Source organism: Columba livia, chromosome 1 (assembly GCF_036013475.1).
Source record: "Columba livia isolate bColLiv1 breed racing homer chromosome 1, bColLiv1.pat.W.v2, whole genome shotgun sequence".
Taxonomy (NCBI): domain Eukaryota; kingdom Metazoa; phylum Chordata; class Aves; order Columbiformes; family Columbidae; genus Columba; species Columba livia.
The window spans coordinates 106,113,457-106,120,640 of record NC_088602.1 but is presented as its reverse complement, the minus strand read 5'-3'; positions in this window follow the sequence as shown (position 1 = coordinate 106,120,640).

Here is a 7,184-nt window from a genome sequence, read left to right as displayed (position 1 = left end):
TCCTCACTTCTTATTGGCCCAAATGAGTTGCTCAAAGTCTTGTCCACATTTTTTCCATTTACTTTCCTTGTATTTACTGCCCAGTTTACACCATCCTTGCAACGAAGCTGGCCAAATGTCTTCCTTTTATCTTGAGAAGAACAAAGTGGGATTTTTTGGTAAATAATTTTTAAATGAACAATATTGACAGTCCTAGAGATGAACTCAAAAATCTACTATAAGAACTGACAATTACAATTAGTAGCAGTTCTTAAATGAACTTGCTTGGGTTTATCACTGGTGCTTTCTTCTTCCTTTTTCTCTCCTCTCTCATTTTCTCTGTCACCAGCACCAGCCATTTTCACTTCTGACATCGCACTGTAATTTAAGAAAGCTCTTGTTCTATACTTTTAAAACCTATTTTTATGGCTGCAACTATTCAGATATATCTTCTTCGGGTCTTTGTGCTATAGCTATTGAAGCAAGTAGGAGTCTCAAAATGTCTCTGAAAAGTGCTTATTAAAATTGTTATATCTAAAAGAGACTTGCTAAGAAATCTTTTCATAGGCTTTGATTCCATGAAGCATCCACGATCTTCCTCCAAAATGTGCTGATCAGACAGCCAAAAAAATACTCTAATTAAAAAAAGGGGTGGGGGAGAAGAAGGAAAAATACAATACAAAAAACCACTACTCTGAAGCAGAGCTCACATCTCAACAAAGAAGAAACTCCCAGGATTTAATAAAATTTGAGAGAAACAGGACAGCACCTGAATCCTTTCTTTTAAGCATAGACTTAAGTATTGCCCTGCATCATGCCCCACACCACCAGGGCAGCCCAGATCTCGATGGGGAGCATGGGAGAGCCTTCTCACCACAGTGCATCAGGGGCTCCTTCCCCACCACAGGAGAGGTGCCCTTTAAGATATGACAGCAGGAAAGCTGATTGTGTCTCTTGCATGAAAAATGTTCAGTTCTTTAGTGACTATCCTGCCACATGTTATGAGTTTGCGAACTATGTATCCCTACGTGTGAAAAACAACACAGAGTCAGAGTCTTGCAAAGCAGGAGCAAGAAGCCCATGGCACAGCCATGGTCTCCCCACATTGCCAGAGCAGCTTCGTCTGGATCCCAACCCAAAAGACAGTACCCCAGAAAGGAAGGACTTTGAAGAGGCTCCCAGAGCAAACCAAAGCATCTGAGGAGATGAGGGAGAGGAGACCAGGCAGGTCCAAGTCCCCAGCTGCTCTGTTGTCCCTGCATGCAAACTGAAGGAAATCCACAGCTCACGTCTACCTGCAGCCCCATGTTCCCTGGCCTCCCGCTACAGCGGAGCAGCTTTGCTCTGCGCCTTGCACAGGTCTGCAAACCCTTATCTGAAACAGTTAAGTACAATGAAGTATAATTTTAAGTTCTATCTGTTACTCACACTGAGCTATTATTAATTACTTATTAAAAGGGGAACATTATCCATATTATAAATGCTGCATGAGTAAACGAGGAATATGAATGAGTGAGATGTATTCATCTCAATGAGGACATCTCTCCCGGAGAGTGTTACAGAGCCACAGGATGTCTCCAAGTTTCAGATTTGCATTCCCACCTCTGGGTTAGATGAAAGACTTGCAAAAGTGTATGTATGTAGATAGCTGCTTAATGACTCCGTCTCTCAGGGGAGTTTTGTGCATTACTTATGCAGGAGAAAGATGGCAATAGGTTGTGCCATGCACACTTACCAATAATAATTGCTATTTAAAGAGCTGTTTTCTTCTAAAAAAAAAAAAAAAAGAAAAAAAAAAGAAAAAAGACTTAACAGTTACCTACTGTCAGTCTCCAGAAAGAGGGAAAGCTGTGGATCTTCCAAAGATGCAGATAGGGAGCTGTGGGGTAGCAAATGCAACCATTTCTGCAGCCTAAGGCTGTTTCTACAGCACAATTAGAAGATACATGTGGAGATAAACAGCTTGTGCCAAGGACCTAATGTCCACATTAATAAAAGAACGGGGAGGGCGGGAGGAGGTGGAATTTACTTCAAATGAGCTCTAGTCTGGTCTGATGGACTGAATGGTCATGAGCGGTGGGAGTGCTTGTCTCATTTTCATCCAAGAGGAGCCAAGTTCATGAGCTCTAAGATCGCCTTGTAAAGCAAACCAAATTACGTTAGTGCAGACAAATGGAAGAGCCGTTTCAAAATGCATTCCTGATCTGAACAAAACTACTAATGCAAATTCACACTTCTTCATCCTGTTCCTCAATGCCTTTGAAAACACCAAAATACGTCATGCGCAAAGGCACAACTCAAGGAGAAGAAAGGTTGCATAGTCATTTCTCTTTTGCCCAAGCTCTTACACCATTCATGTTGCTTTGATAATAAAGAGAACAAAAGTCTGAGGCAGAGCTATTCAGCTAAACTACACGACTTTGCCTGGTTCTGAAAAAAGAAATTTCAGGCTTTCCTAGCTTACCTATTGAGTATTCCAAGACAGAAAATTTTCTATCATTTTAAAGTTTTTTAGATTTTCCTCTGCTTTAATCAGACACTTCTAATTTTATTTCTCTCTAACAATTCAGCACTTTTCTCAAGGTAACCATTCCACCTCCAATTTCTTTAACACATCTATTTCTGCATGGCAGACAAGTGAGCTACTTTTTGTTAGGCAGCGTCTTTCCAGTAGATGCTGCCTCTGCAGTGCTGAGCACCTCTCACAGCCATATCAAACTCTTCTTCACAGACCTTCAGTGCCAAAGTTGTGCATTGATTTTGCTGCACCAGAATTAATGCTACTGAAGAATCCTTCCTAAAACATAATACAAGGGGACTCATGTTCTAGTGCAGAAACTATAACAAGGGTGGGTAGAATTGCAGCATCTTTCTCTCCTGGGTTGGTTGGAAGGGCAGGTACTTCATTTTGCACCTTTCTTAAACTACAAATTATTAAAAAAAAAAAAAAAGACTACTTCTTTTTCCAGCCTAGATGCTCGCAGCAACACCATTTCTTGCAGCTGTAGGGAAGGTAAATGATAGCTTTCAATCAAAGTCATTCTGTTTCAGACAGATACTTTTGATTTTTTTCCCTGAAACTACTCGCTTGCCCTTCCACATGCCCAGCCTGGTGCAGCAAGGTCAGGCAGTCAGTACAGAAACTGCTCCCTGCCAGGAAGCTGAACCACGGGCAGGTGCTTCCAGCCTGGTCAGCCACTGACCAGGGGAGAGAGCACAGAGGAGAACAAGCACAGCAAAAGCTGGTTACAAACCATGTCCAAGGGACCTTCAAAGGTCATCCTGTCCAACCCCCTGCACTGAGCAGGGACATCCTCAACTAGATCAGGTTGCTCAGAACCCCGTTCAGCCTGGCCTGGAATGTCTCCAGGGATGGGGCATCTACCACCTCCCTGGGCAACCTGGGCCACTGTTTCACTACCCTCATTGTAAACAATTTGTTATTCATGTCTGGCCTGAATCTCCCCTCTTTTAGTTTAAAACCATCAACCCTTGTCCTGTCACAACAGACCCTGCCAAAAAGTCTGTCCCCGTCTTTCTTATAGGTTTCTTTTTAAGTACTGAAAGACGACAATAAGGTCTCCTCTGGGCCTTCTCTTCTCCAGGCCGAACAACCCCAACCTGTCTCTCAGCCTGTCCTCATAGAAGAGGTGTTCTAGCCCTCTGATCATTTTTATGCGAAGCTAAATTAGAAAGTTAGGTGGAGAGTAGAGCAACATTTTCATCTAGATGTCAAAGGAAGAGACAGGTCTGGCCCTGCTATGAGAGAAGCAAAGGATGCGCACTGCCCTGTCAACAGGTCTTTCCATGATGCCGACCTGAGCTTTGCGAAGGAGTGGGGAACATCTTCATTGGCTTCACTTGATCCCACCTCAGCATCCTAGGTCCAGCTATTCTATGCTTTAAAAAAAATAAATCCTTTTTATAGGATTGGTCTGTTTCTACTCCTTCACGATATGCATGGTTGCAACATGACAGAAATATAGTACATGCCCTTAATTTAGTCTCTGTAAAGCTCTCGTGTTTCTGCTTAATGTAATCAATTACTGAGTAATCTAAACTGTGCCCACAAAATGAGCATAAATTGGCATCAAGGCTAGGACAATGCAAGCAGTGTTGTTAATTCCCAGCCATCTATTGTAATCCTGTATTCATTGGAGAGATTTCTCTCCTGGTAAAATTTAAAAGCTCTTTATACAAATGACAGCTTCCTTTGATGTGGAACAATAGGAAATGTCTTTTTGTCACCAAAATTATAGAAAGCATGCTATACATATATGTACACAAGCAGAACAGAACAACCAGTATTTATATAGATTCTGCACTCATTTCCTTGAGTGGATAAATACTGGGGTTTTTTTTAGGTAAAGCCTATATCCAAAAGTGCATGACATATCCACATTATACACATTCCTTCAGTATAGAAAACCGCCTTCAGATTTATTTGGAGTTGCACTTTGCATTAATTACAAAATAAGCCACATCACTCTTGCAGACAACAAACCGAGAAGGGGGAATGAATTGTGTTATTGCCGAACAAGGTAAGGCGAGCAGCCTGGAGCCCTGCCCTCCTCTCAGCTCCATTGTCCCGGGGGAAAGGAGGGAGCCGGTGATGTTGGGAAGATGATACGGACGCACTCCTGCGCTCCCTCTTCCTTTCACTCTCTCCACTCTTTCCCTTCTCACATCGCCGCAGAGCTTTCCAAATGAAGAAGCTGTTTCCATGACACCAAACCCTTAATTTGAAGCCTACATATAAACAGCCTAGGATTGTGATCACAATGCACCATTTCATATTTACTTTATTCTTTTATGGTTCTGCTTTGAACAGAGACAGGCAATCCTTGTGACAACCAACAAAAATCACTGGTTATAACCAGGAAGCAGTTTCACCTTTAGTGTTTTACAAATACTTTGGTTTTGTTCTCTATTAAATGCCTTGTCATGATTAATAAACCTAAGAAGTAGACTGGTTGGTTAATCAGACTGCATTGTGTTAGTACTTTATACTTATAGCCAGATCCATCTCCCTGGTGCTTTTTTCTTTTGGCAAGGTCTTAGCTCAGCACATCCTTTCTTCTTGCTGCTTACTTTTTCTCTAAAGTTATTTTTTGGTCACTCTCTTCTCCAGAAAGATATTTTATAGTCTTCTGTCATGGCAAGTGTACAGTAAGAAACTACAAATGTAAATATTATTTTATTTTATTTTATTTTTATAAATATCTAAAATAGATAAATATCTAAATAGATAAATATCTAAATAGAACCATCTTCTTGCATATAAAACCTGTAAGAAAATATGTTCCACATTAAGAAAGACTTAATTTCTAACTGAGTAGTGAACAGTACTACCATCAATGGAACATACCACAAAAAGCCACTTTATTTTTTAATTCCTTAATTGTAGCTACTTAATCACACAGATTTCTTTGTTTCCTAAAGAATTATTTCAGTCAAAATATCCTCCGATTAAAACACTGTAATTGTTTAACTCCCAGCAGAAGCAGAAAGTAAAGATGGCAGGAGGATGGAGGTTTTGTGCATCCACAGCAGCATCCCCTCTCCCACCCAGCTACTGCTACAAGTGAACTGCGCTGGCAGAAGCATCATGCAATAGCAGCTAAGTGTCATTCATAACCTTAGCTTTGTTAACAAGCCTGAGACATCTGCAGCACAGACACAGTCCCCAGTGAGGGAAAGTGTGCATTTGCTAAATGCGTTGTTTCCCATTGCTCGGCACTGGCAAGGTGGCTGCCTGCGGGGTGCCATGCCCTCCACTCGCTTCTCAAACACAGCAGCCGGAGTCCTGCTGCTGTAGGGTATGAATTAGGCTGCGGCTGCAATTCACCTGGTGTTCTTGAGTATGCAGGGGGGAAGCAGGGAAAGCGGTGGGGTGGCACATCTCCATCTGGCCTTCATTGGTATGCTTGCTGTGGAGTAGAAGCTTGTACCCTTGGGCCAGACGTTTTGCTGTCCTGGAAAACATGAACCAACAAAGAACAAAAACATTGGGAGCAGCATTTTAATATGAAGGCCTGGAGACCGCTTCCAAAAGCAGCACACAAAAGACAGCACTAAATAAATCAAGCAACTCGGTGTAAGAACAAAATCAGCACTATTCCTTTTCTTGTCCCCACATTATCATAAAATCACAGAATCGTTTAGGTTGGAAAAGACCTTTAAGATCATCAAATCCAATTGTAAACATAACATCCAGAAATTCCTGTGTGCAAAGGAAAGGAGCAAACTCCATGGTTTTATGCGGCAAGACAACCACTAACATACTTACAAGTAGAGTGGTATATTCAGGTACAGAATGCAGGGGGATTTCAGAATTGGAACAATAAATTATTTTATTATATTTTTATTATATTTAATTAGATTATTATATTACTATAAATTTATTTTAATTATTACGATATAGACTGTTCCCCAAAAAACAGCCAGTTCCAAAGGCCAAGGAAGGCAGCAAGACTCCCTGCACTGAAGACACTGGACTTCCCACCAGGTAAAAAGTGCTGCATGTGACACTGGCAGGTGGGTGTGCCACCACTGAGTACCCATCCAGAGAGCCTTGCAGAAAGCAACAAGATGAGCAAAGCCTGAAATCCCCTAACCAGCAGAAAAAATGCAGGATGTAGAAATGCAAAACACAGGTGCAACCTGCAAAGCCTAGAGGATGACACCCAGAGCTGAAGGGGACAAGAAGTCTAGGTGACCACCAGAGTACCTTCATGCCTGTGCATGATGGTGGCTACTTCAGCCAAGCACAATCTCCACTTCAGCCCAGTCACAAAGAGGTGACAACAATGGACAACGTACTCTAGTCCCAGTACTGTGACAGTGAGCCTGGCACTTGCCACCAAGGGGCATCTCTAATTTGATAACCTCTTTCTTAACACAACACCTGCTTCCCTCTCCAAGGGGAGTTCCTTCAACCTCAGGAATAAAAAGACAGCCAGGATAGAAATGGTCTTGGGATGGCAGCAGTGGACCATCAGGCCCATCTCACCATCCGCTCACACAAGGGGCTGTATGGTCCCCAGAGGCTGTTGTGGAAAAGGGTCAGTTAGGCACAAACTGGTGAGTCAACAACAGCAGTGTCATCATCTCCAGGCAATTCATGTCAAGATAAAGGCTGGTGAAGCCACTGACCCAGTAAACATCACTCTCTAAACCTGCCCAGATCTGGGACACAATCACGA